This window comes from Heterodontus francisci, chromosome 1, assembly GCF_036365525.1.
Source record: "Heterodontus francisci isolate sHetFra1 chromosome 1, sHetFra1.hap1, whole genome shotgun sequence".
Lineage (NCBI taxonomy): Eukaryota > Metazoa > Chordata > Chondrichthyes > Heterodontiformes > Heterodontidae > Heterodontus > Heterodontus francisci.
In genome coordinates, this window is record NC_090371.1 from 22,070,841 (window position 1) to 22,089,348 (window position 18,508).

At 41.9% G+C, this 18,508-nt stretch overlaps 1 protein-coding gene across 2 annotated transcripts in view; it reads left to right on the top strand.

The window, feature by feature from the left end:
• The window catches only part of LOC137368292 (putative pre-mRNA-splicing factor ATP-dependent RNA helicase DHX32), a 143,203-nt gene that overhangs the window by 55,994 nt on the left and 68,701 nt on the right, over nucleotides 1-18,508 (top strand). The window lies entirely within an intron of this gene.

Here is an 18,508-nt window from a genome sequence, read left to right on the forward strand (position 1 = left end):
TTTTCTTTAATCTGGAGATTATCGCAAGAGGATTTGAGTACAGGAGTAGTGAAGTCTTGCTTCAATTGTGTAGAACCTTGGTTAGACTGCACCAGGAGATCAGAATTTTTTTAAAGACATTTTTAAAAGACAAGCTGCCAGCAAAGTCATCCTTTCAGTTTAAGATAATCATCTAGTTTGCTACACTGTATCCTACATTGCAAAGGACTGTGAGGAGAGAGATGAAATGTCTGCTCAGTCACCAGAAAGAACCAAGAAAGTTGAAAGGAACTACCTGTTCTCTCAGTGAGTAGAGAAATACTGCTAACTGCAGTTTTTGACTGAGTGACTGTCATGTGACAAGCCCCTCCCCATCTGTGGTTTTAAGCTGGTGTTTTCTCTGCAGCCGAGGAGAAGCAACTGGACTTCGACATGAGCAGACCCTAAGTAGGAGTCTCTCTTTCTCGTCATTCCAATTTAAAAGCTTTCAGATCTTGCTTGTTAACTGGCAACCTTTGCATACTCCAGCTACATCAGAAACCCCGTTGGAGGAAATCATCCCACATCTCTATCTCCAAGAGACTCACTGAACCAGTCATCTACCTCTTCAAGCAAAAAGCCTCAGGACTACTGAAGTCAGCTAGAAGCCAGCTGAATCACCAATCTACACACATTGTATACCTTTTTATTATGGACTCTATCTCAACCAATCTACCTTTCCCCACTCTGTACCCATGGGATCCAGGGTAATTTGGCAAATTGGATTCAATATTGGCTAGTGGAAGTAGGCAGAGGGTGATGATGGACGGTTGTTTTTGCGATTGGAAGCCTGTGACCAGTGATATACCGCAGGGATCGGTGCTGGGACCCTTGCTGTTTGTAGCGTACATTAATGATTTAGATGTGAATATAGGTGGTATGATCAGTAAGTTCGCAGATGACTCGAAAATTGGTGGTGGCGTAAATAGTGAGGAGGAAAGTCTTAGACTACAGGACGATATAGATGGGCGGAGCAGTGGCAAATGGAATTTAATCCTGAGAAGTGTGAGGTGATGCACTTTGGGAGGTCTAACAAGACAATGGAATATACAATAGATGGTGGGACCCTAGGAGTACAGAGGGTCGGAGGTACCTTGGGGTGCTTGTCCATAGATCACTGAAGGCAGCAGCACAGGTAGATAAGGTGGTTTGGAAGGCATACGGGATACTTGCCTTGATTGGCTGAGGCATAGAGTATAAGAGCTGGGAGGTTATGATGGAGCTGTATAAAATGCTAGTTAGGCCACAGCTGGAGTACTGTGTACAGTTCTGGTCACCACACTATAGGAAGGATGTGATTGCAGTGGAGAGGGTGCAGAGGAGATTCACCAGGATGTTGTCTGGGCTGGAGCATTTCAGTTATGAAGACAGACTGGATAGGCTGGAGTTGTTTTCCTTAGAGCAGAGAAGGCTGAGGGGGGACTTGATTGAGGTATACAAAATTATGAGGGGCATTGATAGGATAGATAGGAAGAAACTTTTTCCCTTAGCAGAGAGGTCAATAACTAGGGGGCATAGATTTAAGGTAATGGGCAGGAGGTTTAGAGGGGAGTTGAGGAAGAAGTTTTTCACCCAGAGGGTGGTTGGAATCTGGAACACACTGCCTGAAGGGGTGGTAGAGGCAGGACACTAATGACATTCAAGAAGTATTTAGATGAGCACTTGAAACGCCATAACATACAAGGCTATGGGTCAAGTGCGGGGAAATGGGATTAGTTAGGACGGGTGCTTGATGGTCAGCGCATGCGGCTTGGGCCAAAGGGCCTGTTTCTGTGCTGTAAAAGTCTATGATTCTATTTGTGCGTGCATGAGAGTGAAAGTTGGCACGTTATTTATTATTTTATTGGTTTGGTTTAGGTTCAATAAAGTTAACCTCTTTTTTACCTCAAGAAAACCTGTCCAATTGGTTCTGGTTATAATCATAGTAAGTAAATAATGAAACACCTACTGAATTAACCAGTAACTAATAACTTTAAGAAAGAATTAAACCTGTTGTGATCAAACAGGGAGAGGGTTAAGAGGGAAATCCTTCGACCCCTCCTCACTTGATCGTAACAACCCTCAAATGAATGTGTTGTCTAAAGACTTGGGAAACATTTTGAATAGTGCTATGAAACTGCAAGTATTGTAGTATAGAGCAGAACCGTGGGAACCAATCTTTAGTGCACAAAAATACCTTAGCGAGAAAGGGGAAGAAAATTTTCGAAAACAGATGCCTTTACCGCTCCAGGAAAGTCCGGTGTGGGAGAGTGAGCTACGTGCACCACATTTCTGCGCCTACTCTTGCACAGTACAGCCAGTCTCTGTGTAGGTAGATGCAAGCTTAGTCCAGTCATTCAGCTCAGTAGTGTCACAGCAACTTTGTGAGGCAGCAGATAAGTATCAAAAGTGGAGAAAGTTTTGCAGATATTAGAAGATAGCAGGGATTTGTTTTGGATCATATTGCTCCAATATGGACGTGATGGGCCAAATCCTCTCTTTGTGCTGTATATTTCTCTGGTCCTCACCAGTGCTGCTGTTGCTGCATTCCGCAGGCGTTCCGAATGTCGAGCGTTCTACCTGGCTGCATCTGGAAATTACTGCTATTTTTCAAGTAAGTCTTTTTAAAGAAAAAGCAGTGCATCATGATCTGAATGCATGCTCTGCCAGTTAAGTGCAGCCGCTTGTTGACGTTGTGATAGTGACTGACCTTTGCTGCATCTGGAACAGCACATTCACTAGCCATGTGGACTACTCGACTAAGGAATGCCTAGTTTAAAATAAAAACAGGTCTTCACAGGCATGGGATTAGGTTTGCTGCCAGTTACAGTATATCGTGTCTTAAGATCAACATAAAAGAGACTCAATCACTACTTCATTTTTTGAATGAAATGTACTTTCAGATTTGCTATTGACTAGTTTGCATTTTAATGACTTTCAACAAGTGATGGTGGAGGTTTGTTTGATATTTATCCCTATATTCATGGAATTTATTGACACTTGTTTGGCCTCGTAGTTGTTGCAATCTACCAACTGCAAATGGTTGTGCGCTGTGAACATACAATTATAAAAATCAGTCAATAAATGAATCATCACATTTTGTTTTCAAAGAAAATTATTGTTTAATGTGAATTTGTTAAGAATTGCTAAGAGTGACTGCAGAGAAAGCAAGCACAGATTTGTAGTCAGCTGAGATAACAATTGGGTTACAGATTTGTGAATGCAGCTGGGTATATTGAGAGTTATGAAATATCTCCTTAAATGTCTGCCACTGCTCCTCTACTGTCCTATTTTTTAACCTATTTTCCCAGCTCACCTTAGCCAACTCTGTCCTCATACCCTTGTAATTACCTATATTTAAGTTTAAGACACTAGTCTGAAACCCACACTTCTCACCCTCAAAGTGAATGTGAAATTCTGTCACTCTCTTCATCCCACCAATGGCAGCCATGCCTTCAGTCATCTAAGTGCTAACTTCTGGAATTCCCTTCCTAAACCTCTCCGTCTCTCTTCCTCTCTTATCTCCTTTCAGAGCCACTTTAAAACTTATGTCTTTGGCCAGGCTTTTAGTTCACCTGTCCTAATATCTCCACGTAGTTCTTAATGGTCTTTACACTTCTGTGAAATGCCTTGGGATGTTTTCTTGTGTTAAATGTGCTATATAAAGTTGTTGTACTTATTACTCAACCCCCCACAATTTATTTAATCCTCCTGCATAATTAGATCACTTTCAAGTCAATTCCAAAAACATTTTGCATTTATTTAGTGCCTTTTATATATAAAATCCAGTTTCCAGGTGCTTCAATAATCTTGGCCAATTTTAATCTTTATGCAGATGGGATGAATCAGATTTGCAAAGGGAGCCTAGATGATGAGTCCATAGAGTGTATTCAGGACAGTTTCTTAGAGTAGTACATTCTCATGCTGACCAGGGAGCAGGCCATTTTAGACCTGGTAATGTGCAATGAAACAGGATTAATTAATGACCTCATAGTAAAGGACCTTCTAGTTAATAGTGATCATAACGTGACAGAATTTCACATTCATTTTGAGGGTGAGAAGTGTGGGTTTAAGACTAGTGTCTTAAACTTAAATATAGGTAATTACAAGAGTATGAGGGCAGAGTTGGCTAAGGTGAACTGGGAAAATAGGTTAAAGGTAGGACAGTAGAGGAGCACTGGCAGACATTTAAGGCGATATTTCATAACTCTCAGCAAAGATATATTCCATTAAGAAAGAAAGGCTCTGAGAAAGATGTACCATTGGTGGCTAACTAACAAAGTTAGGGATAGTATCAACAAGAAAGAAAAAGCATACAATTCTGCGAAGTTTAGTGGTAAGTCAGAAGATTGGACAGATTTTAGAAACCAGCAAAGAAAGACTTTAAAAAAAAAAGAGGGAGAAATTAGAGTATGAGAGAAAGCTAGCTGGACATATAAAAAGAATTTCCACAAGTATGTAAAAAGGAAAGGAGTAACTAAAGTGAACATTGGTCCCTTAGAGGGTGAGAGGGGGGACCTGATTGAGGTATACAAAATTATGAGGGGCATTGATAGGATAGATAGGAAGAAACCTTTTCCCTTAGTGGAGGGATCAGTGACCAGGGGGCATAGATTTAAGGTTAGGGACAGGAGCTTTAGAGGGGATTTGAGGAAGAAAGTTTTTACCCAGAGGGTGGTTGGAATCTGGAACACACTACCTGAAGGGGCGGTAGAGGCAGGACCCCTCAACATTTAAGAAGTATTTAGATGAGCACTTGAAACGCCATAACATACAAGGCTACGGGCCAAGTGATGGAAAATGGGATTAGAATAGATAGGTGCTTGATGGCCAGCATAGACACGATGGGCTGAAGGGCCTGTTTCTGTGCTATATGACTAACAATGGGAAACAAGGAAATGGCAGAAGCATTTAACAGGTATTTTGTGTCTGTCTTCACTGTTGAAGAACAAAGCACAGCACAGGAACGGGCCATTCGGCCCTCCAAGCCTGCGCCGATCGTGATGCCTGTCTAAACTAAAACCTTCTGCACTTCTGGGGTCCGTATCCCTCTATTCCCATCCTATTCATGTATTTGTCAAGATGCCTCTTAAACGTCGCTATCGTACCTGCTTCCACCACCTCCCCCGGCAGCAAGTTCCAGGCACTCACCACCCTCTGTGTAAAAACCTTGCCTCGCACATCCCCTCTAAACTTTGCCCCTCTCACCTTAAACCTATGTCTCCTAGTAACTGACTGTTCCACCCTGGGAAAAAGCTTCTGACTATCCACTCTGTCCATGCCACTCATAACTTTATATTGTACACAAAAAAATCTAGAGGTAAAAGGGAGACAGGAACTTAAAACAATCACAATCACCAGGGAAAAGGTACTGGGAAAACTATTAGAACTAAAAGCTGACAAGTCCCTGGACCTGATGGCCTGCATCCTAGGGTCTGAAGTGGCTGCAGGGATAGTGGATGCATTGGTTGTGATCTTCCAAAATTCCCTAGATTCCAGAACGGTCCCAGCGGATTGGAAAATTGCACATGTACTGCCCCTATTCAATAAAGGATAGAAACAGAAAGCAGGAAACTATAGGCCAGTTAGCCTAACATCTGTCATAGGGAAAATGCTAGAATCCATGATTAAGAGGGCAATAGCAGGACATTTAGAAAATCATAATACAATCAGGCAGAGTCAACATGGTTTTGTGAAAGGGAAATAGTGTTTGACTAATTTATTAGAGTTCTTTGAGGAAGTAACAAGCAAGGTGGATAAAGGGGAATCAGTAGATGTGGTGTACTTGGATTTCCAAAAGACATTGGATGAAGTGCCACATCAAAGGTTACTACATAAAATAAGTGCTCGTGGTGTAGGCAGTAACATATTAGCATGGATTGGTTAGCTAACAGGAAGCAGAGAGTAGGGATAAATGGGTCATTTTCAGGTTGACAAGCCATTACTAGTCGAGTGCCACAGGGAACAGTGCTGGGGTCTTAACTATTTACAATCTATATCAATGACTTGGATGGAGGGGCCGAATGTATGGTTGCTAAATTTGCTGATGACACATAGGTAGAAAAGTAAGTTGTCAAGAGGACATAAAAGATTCTATAAAGGTATTTTGATAGGTTAAGTGAGTGGGACAAAAATTTGGCAGATGGAGTAGAATGGAGTTTCGGTGCTGTTTCTCTCTATGACTCTATGGGAAAATGTAAACTTGTCTACTTCGGCAGAAGGAATAGAAAAGCAGTATATTATTTAAATAGGGAGAGACTGCAGAACTCTGTGGTACAGAGAGATCTGGATGTCCTGGCACATGACTCACAGAAGATTAGTATGCAGGTACAGCAAGTGATTAGCAAGGCAAATGGAATGTTGACATTTATTGCAAAGTAGAAAAATGTTGCTGCAGCTGTAGTTTGCAACATTAGTTTGACCACATCTGGAGTACTGTGTACAGGTTTGATTGCCTTACTTATGTAAGGATGTAATTGCATTGGAAGCAGTTCAGAGTAAGTTCACCTGTGTGATTCTTGGGATGAAGGGGTTATCTTATGAGGAAATGTTGGGCCTGTATGCATTGGCGTTTAGAAGAATGAGAGGTGATCTTTTTGAAACATATAAGATCCTGAGGGGGCTTGAAATGGTGGATACGAACAAGATGTTTCCCCTGAGTGGGAGTCTAGAATTAGGGGACACAGTTTAAAAATTAGGCATCTCCCATTTAACTCTGATATGAGAAATTTTTCCCTGAGGGTCATTAGTCTGTGGAATTCTCTTCCCCAGAGAGCAGTGGAGGCTGGATCATTGAATATATTCAAGGCTGAGTTAGATAGATTTTTGATTGGCAAGTAAGTCAAGGCTTATTGGGGAAGACAGGAAAGTGAAGTTGAGGCCACAATCAGATCAGCCATGATCTTATCGAATGGTGAAGCAGGCTCGAGGGGCTCAATGGCCACCCCGCTCCTAATTCATGTGTTCTTGTTCCGAAATAGGGATTATGAAAACAGATGCCAAGCTAGGAAGGGAGAAATTAGGACGAGCGAACCAAAAGCTTGGTTGAAGAGATGGGTTTTAAGAAGTTATTTAAACAAGGAAAGAGGAAAAAGTTCAGGGAGGGAATTCCAGAAATTAACAACAACAACTTAGTTTTATAAAAGGCCTTTACTATAGTATATCTCCCAAAGCTCTTCACAGGAACATCCTCAAACAAAATATGGCCCCAAGCCACATTGGAGAAAAAGGGCAGATGATCAAAAGCTTGGTCAAGGAGGTAGGTGTTAAGGACAGAGGGGGAGAGGTTTTGGGAGGAAATTCCAGAGTTTAGGGAGCAATTAAAATTGGCGATGTGTAAGATGTCAGAATTGGAAGAGCACAGAGATCTTGGAGAGTTTTAGGGCTGGAAGGGGTTACAGAGATAGCAAGGGGCGAGGCCATGAAGGAATTTGAAAACAAGGGTGTGAATTTTAATAATCGAAGCTGGTCAGCAAGCACAAGGGTGACGAGTGAATGGGACTTGGTGCAAGTTAGGATAGAGGCAGCAGAATTTTGGATGTCGTTAAATTTAAGGAGCGTGGAAGATGTGAGGTGAGTCAGGAGTGTGTTGGAATAGTTAAGTGTCAAGGTAACAAAAGCAGACGAGCTGAGGCAGGGGCAGGATCGAGCAATGTTACGGAGGTGGAAATATTCCTCAGAGTTCCCAGGGAGAGGGATGGAGACAGTGACTAGGCAAAGGAGTTTGAAGGGTATCTGAAAGTTGTGCCAGCAATGATGGGATAAAGGAAGGCAGAGAGTACACAAGAGGTTGGAGTAGGTGAAAAAGCTTGGGGCATATAGGGCTGGAGAAGTGCAAGGCTATAGAGGGCTTTGGAGATAAGGATTTTTAGTTTAGTGTTACCAGCAGGGGAGCTAATGTTGCCTAACAACAGTAATAGTGATGAGCAAGCGGGACTTATAGTACAGCATAGCATATGTGCAGGAGAGATTTGGACAAGTTGGAATTGATGAATGGTGGAGGATGAGAGGCCATTTCGGAGAGCATTGGAGTAGTTGAGTCTGGGGGTGACAGCAGCATATGCAATGGCTACAATGCAGAGGGGCTCAGATAGGAGCCAAGGCATGTAATATTGCAAAGGTGGAAATAAGAGGTCCTTTTGTTGGCACAGGCATGAGGTCTGAAACTCAGATGAGGGTCAAACATAAAACTGCATTTGTGAACTGCTTGAGAAAATGGCTGGGAAAGGGGATGGAGCCAGTATCAAGGGATCAATCATAACAGGGCCAAAGATGATGGCATTAGTTTTCCCAGTCTTGAACTAGAGGAAGTTATAATTTGATCTAAGACTGATGTCAGACCAGCAGTCTGAGATCACAGATTCAGATAGTAGGGTGCGGATGCGGATGGTCAGAAGTGTGATGCAGAGATAGAGCTGGATGTCATCAGTGTAGGTTTGAAAGCCAACTCTTTCCTTACCTGTGGATGATGTCACTGATGTGCCATAATGTAATGAGGACGAGAAGGATAAATCCTTGGGGGCTGCAGAACTGAGTGAGCGGAAGAGTACTTGTTTCTAGAATGCATTGAATATTTTAAGATAGGTAGGAATAGAACCATGAATGGATAGTTCCATGGATGTAGACAGTGAAGGAGAGGCTTTGGACGAGACTGGCGTTGTTAACGTGTGGAACACTGCAAAGATAATGAGGAGGAACAATGGCAACGTGGTCACACTTAGAGAATGTTTTTTGTAGCTTTGACTAGGGCCATCGATGTACTGTGCCATTTTAGTTCTGAGTTTCATAATGAACTGCTAGTTAACTGCTCTGTTACGTTAATTCATGTCCATCCTAAAGTTTTCACCCCTCTTTCCCAGGAGATTCCTATGCTTTGCACATCCATATTGCAACTGAAAAATTGGGTGGTGTACTGTCAAAATGAAAAATCATTTCTAAGATGCAGCATTTTATGCATTAGTCTTTCTAGGGGAAGGACGTGGCTTTTATGAAAATGTAAAATAGTTGACTCGCTTAAATTCTTTGTAATATGAACCTTTATAGGTCTTGTATACACTTTGAGAAAATAAGCTGTATTACTGACAGGCTGCTATTTGAACAAGGAGTGTCAATATTTGCACACAATATTGCTGTGTGAATTGCTGCGTTGAACTCGAGTGCAGTGGAGTTACATGGCATTTACTCAATCTATCATTGCTGCAGTGACATCACTGGCAAGAAGAACATAGCAGGGAAAGATTTTTGCACCTAACAAGTATACACCAGCCTAACTTCGTAACATATTCTTCTACCCATGCTTCAGAAAAAATTCGAATTGCGTTTCAAAAACAATGATAATGACCTTTCCAAGTAACCTGTTCCACAAATCCATTATTTACAGTTCGGGTGGAAAAAGTTCCACTGACTTGCCGCCTTCTACTTCTCAATGTTTAACTTGTTTCCCCTATTTTTTTTAATCCGTTTTCATAAGAGAACCATTTTGTCAGTTCCCTTCATAATCTAGTTAGAGTAGGTTAAGTAAAATTTCTTTCAATATATTGACATGCAAGGTACATCTTAGGGATGTTTTCTCTATTTGGTGCTCCCAGCATGTCCATTTATTTGATGGATGGAACATCACAACAGCTTGCACACGATTTCCTAATATGCTTTGCCGGTTGCCCTGTCGTGGTTTATGTTGATTCGTGTTGCCAGCTCTGGTGGGAATTATTCATCACATGATCTCTCGTCTTCAACCGCCGTACCCAGTCAAACCGTCCCCCTCTTTGAATATTTTTATTTGTTGGATCTAAAAATATCGAAGAAGATGAGAAAAAACACTTTATTGTAATTTCCTGCCTATATTTTCTCCCATGTTGCTTGCAACATTGTCCAAAGGCGAATATTTAATTCCTGGACAATCCTGGAGGGTTGGCAACCTCATGTATATCATTAGCTCAGGTTCACTATTTTTAAATAGACTGAATCCAACAGCAGAATTGTCATGTCTGAATTGATGACAAAGGGGTCATTTCTAAGCTGGGCTAGAATCCATTTTCCGCGTAGTCCTGCATTTGTAGGCTGGCTACATTAGGCTGAGATTGTCGTTTTGGAGACCATGCATGCAAAATGAGCAAACCTCAAGTGAAATGTGGTTTTGGGTTGGACTTGGGAATTGTCTAGTCATGATACTCCAATTATCATGAGTTTGGGGCAGACTTGATGGACCAGCTGGTCTTTTCCTTACTGTTATTTTTGTATGGCCTTACGTGGATTAGACTGCAAACAAAAAATACTTCATGCTATGCTGATTTGGAATGGATGGTTGTAAACATATGGCAGTTGATCATCTAAGTCTATGGAAGACAATAGTTCTTATTCAGCAACTCAATAACAATGGCACAGTACAGTTTTGATTCTCCCAGCACCATTGACCCGAACCAAAGTTGCAAACAATATCCTCTGGTGGTTGCAGAAGAGATTTACGAGAATGATACCAGGGATGAGGGACTTCAGTTATGCAGAGACATGAGAACTGGGGTTGTTCTCCTTCGAGCAGACAAGATTAAGAGGAGATTTGATAGAGGTGATCTTAATAGACTAAATAAGGAGAGGATTTAGATTTACGGTGATTGACAAAAGAACAACAAACGGCATGAGGATTTTTTTTGCAGCGAGTTGCTGTAATCTGGAATGCACTGCCTGAACAGGTAGTGGAAACAGATTCAGTATTAACTTTCAAAAGAGAATTGGATGGATAATTGAAGAGAAAAAACTTACAGGGCTACAGAGAAAGGGCAGGGGAGTCAGATTAATTGGCTAGCTCTACCAACGAGCTGGCACAGACATAAGCCGAATGGCCTCCTTCTGTGGTGTATCATTCTATGGTTCTATGTCTTATGGATGTGTTATCCATGTAGTATACGAACATACGAATTAGGAGCAGGGTTAGGCCACTCGGCCTTTCGAGTCCGCTCCGCCATTCAGTAAGTTCATGGCTGAACTGATTACACCACATTTCTACCTACCCCTGATAACCTTCCACCCACTTGCTTATCAAGAATCTATCTACCTCTGCCTTAAAAATATTCAAAGACTCTGCTTCCACAGCCTTTTGAGGAAGAGAATTCCAAAGACTCAAGACTCTCCTCATCTCTGTCTTAAACAGTGACCCCTAGTTCTAGATTCTTCCACCCGAGGAAACATCCTTTCCGCATTCACCCCATCAAGATCCCTCAGGATCTTATATGTTTCAATCAAGTCGCCTCTTACTCTTCTAAATTCCAGTGGGTACAAGCCTAGGCTGTCCAATCTTTCCTCATAAGACAGCCCGCCCATTTCAGGTATTAGTCGAATAAACCTTGTCTGTACTGTCTCCAACGCATTTACATCCTTCCTTAAAATTACGAGACCAGAATTGTACACAGTACTCCAGATGTGGCCTCACCAATGCCCTGGATAGCTGAAGCACAACCTCCCTACTTTTGTATTTAACTCCCCTCTCAAAGAACAGTACAGTACAGGAACAGGCCATTCGGCCCTCCAAGCCTGCGCCGATCTTGATGCCTGCCTAAACCAAAACCTTCTGCACTTCCATGGTCCGTATCCCTCTATTCCCATCCTATTCATGTATTTGTCAAGATGCCTCTTAAGCGTCTCTATGGTACCTGCTTCCACCACCTCCCCCGGCAACAAGTTCCAGGCACTCACCACCCTCTGTGTAACGAACTTGCCTTGCACATAACCTATAAACTTTGCCCCTCGCACCTTAAACCTATGTCCCCTAGTAACTGACTCTTCCACTCTGGGAAAAAGCTTCTGACTATCCACTCTGTCCATGCCGCTTATACCTTTGTAAACCTCTATCATGTCGCCCCTCCACCTCCGTCGTTCCAGTGAAAACAATCCGAGTTTATCCAACCTCTCCTCATAGCTAATGCCCTCCAGACCAGGCAACATCCTGGTAAACCTCTTCTGTACCCTCTCCAAAGCCTCCACATCCTTCTGGTAGTGTGGCGATCAGAATTGCATGCAATATTCTATTTGTGGCCTAACTAAACTTTTGTACAGCTGCAGCATGACTTGCCTATTTTTATACTCTATGCCCCGACCGATGAAGGCAAGCATGCCGTATGCCTTCTTGACTACCTGCGTTGCCACTTTCAGTGACCTGTGGACCTGTACGCCCAGATCTCTCTGCCTGTCAATACTCCTAAGGGTTCTGCCATTTACTGTATACTTCCCACCTGCATTAGACCTTCCAAAATGCATTACCTCACATTTGTCCGAATTAAACTCCATCTGCCATTTCTCCGCCCAAGTCTCCAACCGATCTATATCCTGCTGTATCCTCTGACAATCCTCATCACTATCCGCATCTCCACCAACCTTTGTGTCATCCGCAAACTTACTAATCAGACCAGCTACATTTTCCTCCAAAACATTTATATATACTACAAAGACAAAGGTCCCAGCACTGATCCCTGCGGAACACCACTAGTCACATCCCTCCATTCAGAAAAGCACCCTTCCACTGCTACCCTCTGTCTTCTATGACCGAGCCAGTTCTGTATCCATCTTGCCAGCTCCCCTCTGATCCCATGTGACTTCACCTTTTGTATCAGTCTGCCATGAGGGACCTTGTCAAAGGCTTTATTGAAGTCCATATAGATAACATCCACTGCCCTTCCTTCATCAATCATCTTTGTCACTTCCTCAAAAAACTCAATCAAATTAGTGAGACACGACCTCCCCTTCACAAAACCATGCTGCCATTCGTTTCCAAATGGGAGTAAATCCTGTCCCGAAGAATGCTCTCTAATAATTTCCCTACCACTGACGTAAGGCTCACCGGCCTATAATTTCCTGGATTATTCTTGCTACCCTTCTTAAACAAAGGAACAACATTGGCTATTCTCCAGTCCTCTGGGACCTCACCTGTAGCCAATGAGGATGCAAAGATTTCTGTCAAGGCCCCAGCAATTTCTTCCCTTGCCTCCCTCAGTATTCTGGGGTAGATCCCATCAGGCCCTGGGGACTTATCTACCTGAATGCTTTGCAAGACACCCAACACCACCTCCTTTTTGATAATGAGATGACTGACTATCCGCACTCCCTTCCCTAGGCTCATCATCCACCAAGTCCTTCTCTTTGATGAATACTGATGCAAAGTACTCATTTAGTACCTCGCCCATTTCCTCTGGCTCCACACATAGATTCCCTTCTCTGTCCTCGAGTGGGCCAACCCTTTCCCTAGTTACCCTCTTGCTCTTCATATACTCTCGATAAATGATAACATTCTATTAGCTTTCCTAATTACTTGCTGTACCTGCATACTAATGATTTGCAATTCATGCACTGGGACACCCAGATCCTTCTGCATTTCAGAGCTCTGCAATCTCTCACCATTTAAATAATATGCTTTTTTATTCTTCCTGCCAAAGTGGACAATTTCACGCTTTCCTACATTATACTTGTTTTGCCAGGTGTTTGCCTTATGTCCTCTTCACAAGTTACTTTCCTACCTATCTTTGTGTCATCAGCAAATTTAGGAACCATACCTTCGGTCCATTCATCTAAGTCATTTATATAAGTATCTTATATAGTATCTTCCAGGAAATCGAGTGAGTTGAGTTGAGTGTGCATTGTCTGTAGAACAGACTGGTTTGATCGACAAAGTGCCCTTTCCTCATTCTATACTTTGATCTCATCTGTTGTAGTTACAGTAGATTATTGTTTAGAGAAGGGAGAAAATCCTTCCCTCCTTGCTTTTAAGGGATCTAAGTATAATTAGCCTTGAACCTTTCAACTGCGCTTGGACAAAAAAAAGGATAAGTAAGCGATAATAAATTGTTTACAGTTGTTCTATAGCAAATAAACCTGCCACGTAGCCAGGAAGAAAGAAAAGTTCTGATGAAAGGTCATTGCCTAGAAACTCCGGAAACAGTAACTCTGTTTGTCTCTCCACAGATGCTGCCTAACCTGCTGAGTATTTCCAGCAGTCTGTTATTAATTTCAGATTTCCAACATCTGCAGTATTTTGCTTTTCTAATTTATATTAAAAAGAAGAGGTTGTCAGTTGTTAAGGTTCATAAGTAGTTGATATAGTATGGTCAGCTGTGCTCCAAAACTGTGAAGGGAGCAGAGACAAAGTATTATTGTAGATCCCTTTGGGTGTATCTGCTCAAAATTGGTCATAACTGTGTGAATAACCCTTAGCTGGTGGTTTTTTCAAAATCATCTCCACTAAGTATCTGCTAAAACCTAGGAAATATAGCAGACGTTTTAAAATTGTGAAAGGAAAACTAGGTCTATCCTGGATCAATTACACCGGCAGCAATTAGGAAGAGCAGACTTGCAGTATTTTGGCTGATTACATGTTAGTGTGCATACTGGTTTCCTTTTCTTCCCTGCACTGGTGTATGGTTGCTCAGATACTGGCAGCCAAGTATTGCTGTTCCTCATGGGTCAGTCTGGACAGTTAGTGTCAACATAAAGCCAATATAGCTGATTCTAATCCAGTCTGCACTGAACATCTTTGCACATGTACTTGAAAGCACTGGCTACTAGATGGCAAGTAGCTGCTTCTAATATGGAAGCCAGTTATACTATCCAGGGCTTCCCAAGCTGAAATTGGCTAGATTGACCAGGAGAATTTTCTGACCTGTACAACTGAGCACCATACCATAACATATAAATACTAACCGAAGAAAAGCCAGGGAACATCTCCCTCGTTGGTCGTTTTGAGGGTAAAATGCCTCCCCCGTCTGAGAACAAGTTTCAGATTAATTATTTGATAATTATATTGAACATTTTTCCAGCTCTCTGGTACCATAAAGTCAATTGGCATATGCAGTGGCTTTTTACTATCTTGCGAAATGGAACTTCAGGAGGAAGTGCAGTGATTGATTCATAATTTTGCTGTTACCAAATTTGAGTATATTCAAGGCCAACATGATAGATTCTTAGAATCTAAGGGAATCAAGGGATATGGAGATCGGGTAGGAAGATGGAGCTCAAGTTGAAGATCAGCCGTAATCTTATTGAATGGGTGGAGGAAGATTGCGGTCTGTGTGGTCTACACCTGCTCCTAATCCTTATGTTTCTTATCCAAGAAACATATTACATCAGTAATGTATGCTTTTAAATTGAGGAATTTACAGAACAAAAAATATTCCTTTCCTGCCACGTACCATATCCCTCCATTGTTTGTTCAGTTGCAATGTAGCACTTATCCAATATTAATCTCATCAGAGTAATAATTACTTTGTGCATATTTTACTGTACAATGCCCACATTTTTGGCAGTTTGTCATATTAGGAGTTTGTATAAGCAATAGGAGCAGGAGTAGGCTATACGGCCTCTCAAGCCTGTTTTGCCGTTCAGTAAGATCATGGCTGCATTTCTGCATAAACTCTGCTTTCCCGCTCTATCTCCAGATCCCTTAATTCCCAAAAATATATCAACACAGTCTTGAATATACTCTGTGACTGAATATCCACAACCCTCTGGAGTGAAGAATTCCAAAGAATCACAACATTCTGTCAAGCCCTCTAAGAATTTTATTAATTTCAATGCAATCACCTTTCACTCTTCTAGAATCCAGAGCATAGATCCAATCGCCTCAGTCTCTCCTGATAGGACAGCACTCTCATCCCTGGAATCAATCTAGTGAACATTTATTGCAACCTCTCTAAGGCAGGTATATCTTACTGTAAGTGGCACTCCAGGTGTGGCCTCACCAAAACCGTATACAACTGGAGCAAGACATCCTTACTCTTCTCCTACAATCCCCTTGTAAAAAAAAAAGGCCAGCAAACCAGCTGCCGTCCTGATTACTTGCTGTACCTGTTTGCTACCTTTCTCTGATTTGTGTGCAAGGGCCCCCAAATCCCTCTAAATACTGACATTTACTAGATTTATCACCTTTTTAAAAAATTCCACTTTTCCATCCTTCCTACCAAAGTGGATAATTTCACGCTTCCTTAGATTATACTCCATCTGCCAGTTACTTACCCCAATCACATAACAGGTCTGTGTCCCTTTGCAGGCTCTTTATGTCCTCCTCACAGCTTGTTTCCTCACCTAGTTTTGCATCATCAGCAAACTTGGATATATTGTGCTCGGTCACTCATCTAAGTCATTGCTCTTGATTGCAAATGACTGAGCTCAAGCACTGATCCTGGTGGCACTCCACCAGTTACACACACTCATCGGAAAATTAACATTTATTCCTACTGTCTGTTTTTTGTTTGCTAATGAATCGTCAATCCATGCTAATATATTACCCCCACCCCTATGAGTCCTAATCTAGTATAACAACCTCTTGTGGCACCTTAACAATTGCCTTCTGAAAATCCAAATATACTACATCCACTGGTTTCCTCATTATGTACCTTACTAGTTACACCCTGAAAAACTAATAGATTTGTCGAACACTATTTCCTTTTAATAAATCGTGTTGACTCGGTATAATCAGTGATTTTCCCTGTTACCATGTCTTTAATAATAAATTCTAGCAGTGATGTCAGGCTAACTGACCTGTTGTTCCCTGCTTTCCCTCTCCCTCCTTTCTTGAATAGCGGTGTTACATTTGCTAACTTCCAATCCACAAGGACCATTCTAGAATCTGGGGAATTCTGGGAGACATTTGCCGTATCTGTAGCCACTTCTTTTAAAACTCAAGGAAGTAGGCTATCAGCGCCAGGGGATTTGTTAGCATTTGGTCCCATTAATTTCTCCAGTACTTTTTCTTTACCAATATTAATGACTACGTTTCTCACTCTCATTGCATTTATATAGTGCCTTTGTTGTGAAGAATGGTGCAAGTTGCTTCACAGGTGTAAGGAAAGAGGGATCGAGAGCCAAGAAGGGGTTAGGAGAGGTGAACAAAGATTTAGCTTGTGTGAAGGGTTTTAAAAGAGGAGAGAAATGGAGAGAGGGAAAGGTTGAGGAAGTGAATTTCAGAGATTAGGACCCATGCTTAAGGCTCAAACAAAGGAGGGGGATGGCAAAAGAGGCTAAAACAGAGGAACACAGTTGGTGGTAGGAGAGAGGCTATAGGAGATTGCAGAGAAAGGATGTACAAGGCTATGGAAGAATGGTGCTTTAAATTCAATGTGTTGGGGATGGGGAACCAATGTACATCCATGTGGTTGGGATATTGGGTACATGAGATATACTGCAGGGATTGATGTATGTGGCAGAAATTTAGGCAAGTTTAATGGTTTGAATCTGGCCTCATCTTCTGAGATGTTTCCTTAGTCCATGTTCAAAAGGATTGATGAGACATGTAGGGACATTTGCAAAAGATAAGAATATCCAGTATGGATCACGAGGGGACACCCCTAGGTTAGGCTATTGACTAAGGAGATATTGGGCAGCAGGAGTCTACTCGGCCCGTAGGGGATTTGAGATCCACTTATGCGAACAACTGAGGTAGAGAAGGCTCTAAGACAGATTTTAAATTTAGGAGTGGCTTATTCGTGTACAAGTGAACATTCTAGAGACAAATAGAAGAATGGGCTGTGACTGTGTGCAGATAGGGTCTGAGGGATCCGGTGGTGCAAATTGAAGACAATTGGGGAGGAGTTTGACCCGATGGAGTGCTAAGCGGGATTCTCAGTGATAGCAGAGGATGGATCATTTAGAGGCTGCTGTTAAGGAGACAGCTATGATGCGATGGACATTCAGAGAATACTTAGAGGCACAAGGGGCAGTCATGGATTCATTTAAGGGCAATTCAAGTTTGGGATGATGACATAAAAGAAGGTTTCAGAGAATCAGGAGGAGGCCATTTGGCCTATTATGCCTATGCTGTCTCTTTGAAAGAGACATCAAATTCGTTCCATTCTCCTGTTATTTCCCTAAAGCCTGCAAATTTATTCATTTCAAGTATAAATCCAGTTCCCTTTTGAAAATTACTGTTAAATCTGCTTCCACCACCCTTTCAGGCAGTGCGTTCCACATCGTAACAGCTCACTGTGTAAAAAGATTGCTCCTCACTTCCTCCCTTATTATCTTAAATTTGTGTCGTCTAATTACTGACCCTCCTATCAGTGAAAATTGTTTCTCCCTATTTATCAAAACCTCTCAATTTTGAGTATATTAAATCTCCCCTGAACCTTCTCTGCTCCAAGGAGAACAGCCCCAGCTTCTCCCAGTCTATGCACATAACTGAAGTCCCTCATCCCTTGTACAATTCTGATAAATCTCCTCTGCACCCTCTCCAAGGCCTTGACATTTTTCCTAAAGTTTGGCACCCAGAATTTGATACAGTACTCTGGGGTCTAATCAATGATTTATTAAAGTTGACATGACTTCCTTGCATTTGCACTCTGTGACTCTGTTTATAAAGCCAAAGATCCTGTATGTTTTTTTTTTTAACAGCTTCTGAACATGTCCTGCCACCTTCAAAGATTTATGTATGTGAACCACTAGGTCTCTCTCTCTTCCCGCGTCCCTTTAACGTTGTACCATTTAGTTTCTACTGTCTCTCCTAATTCTTCCTTCCAAAAATGCATGACTTTGTTGA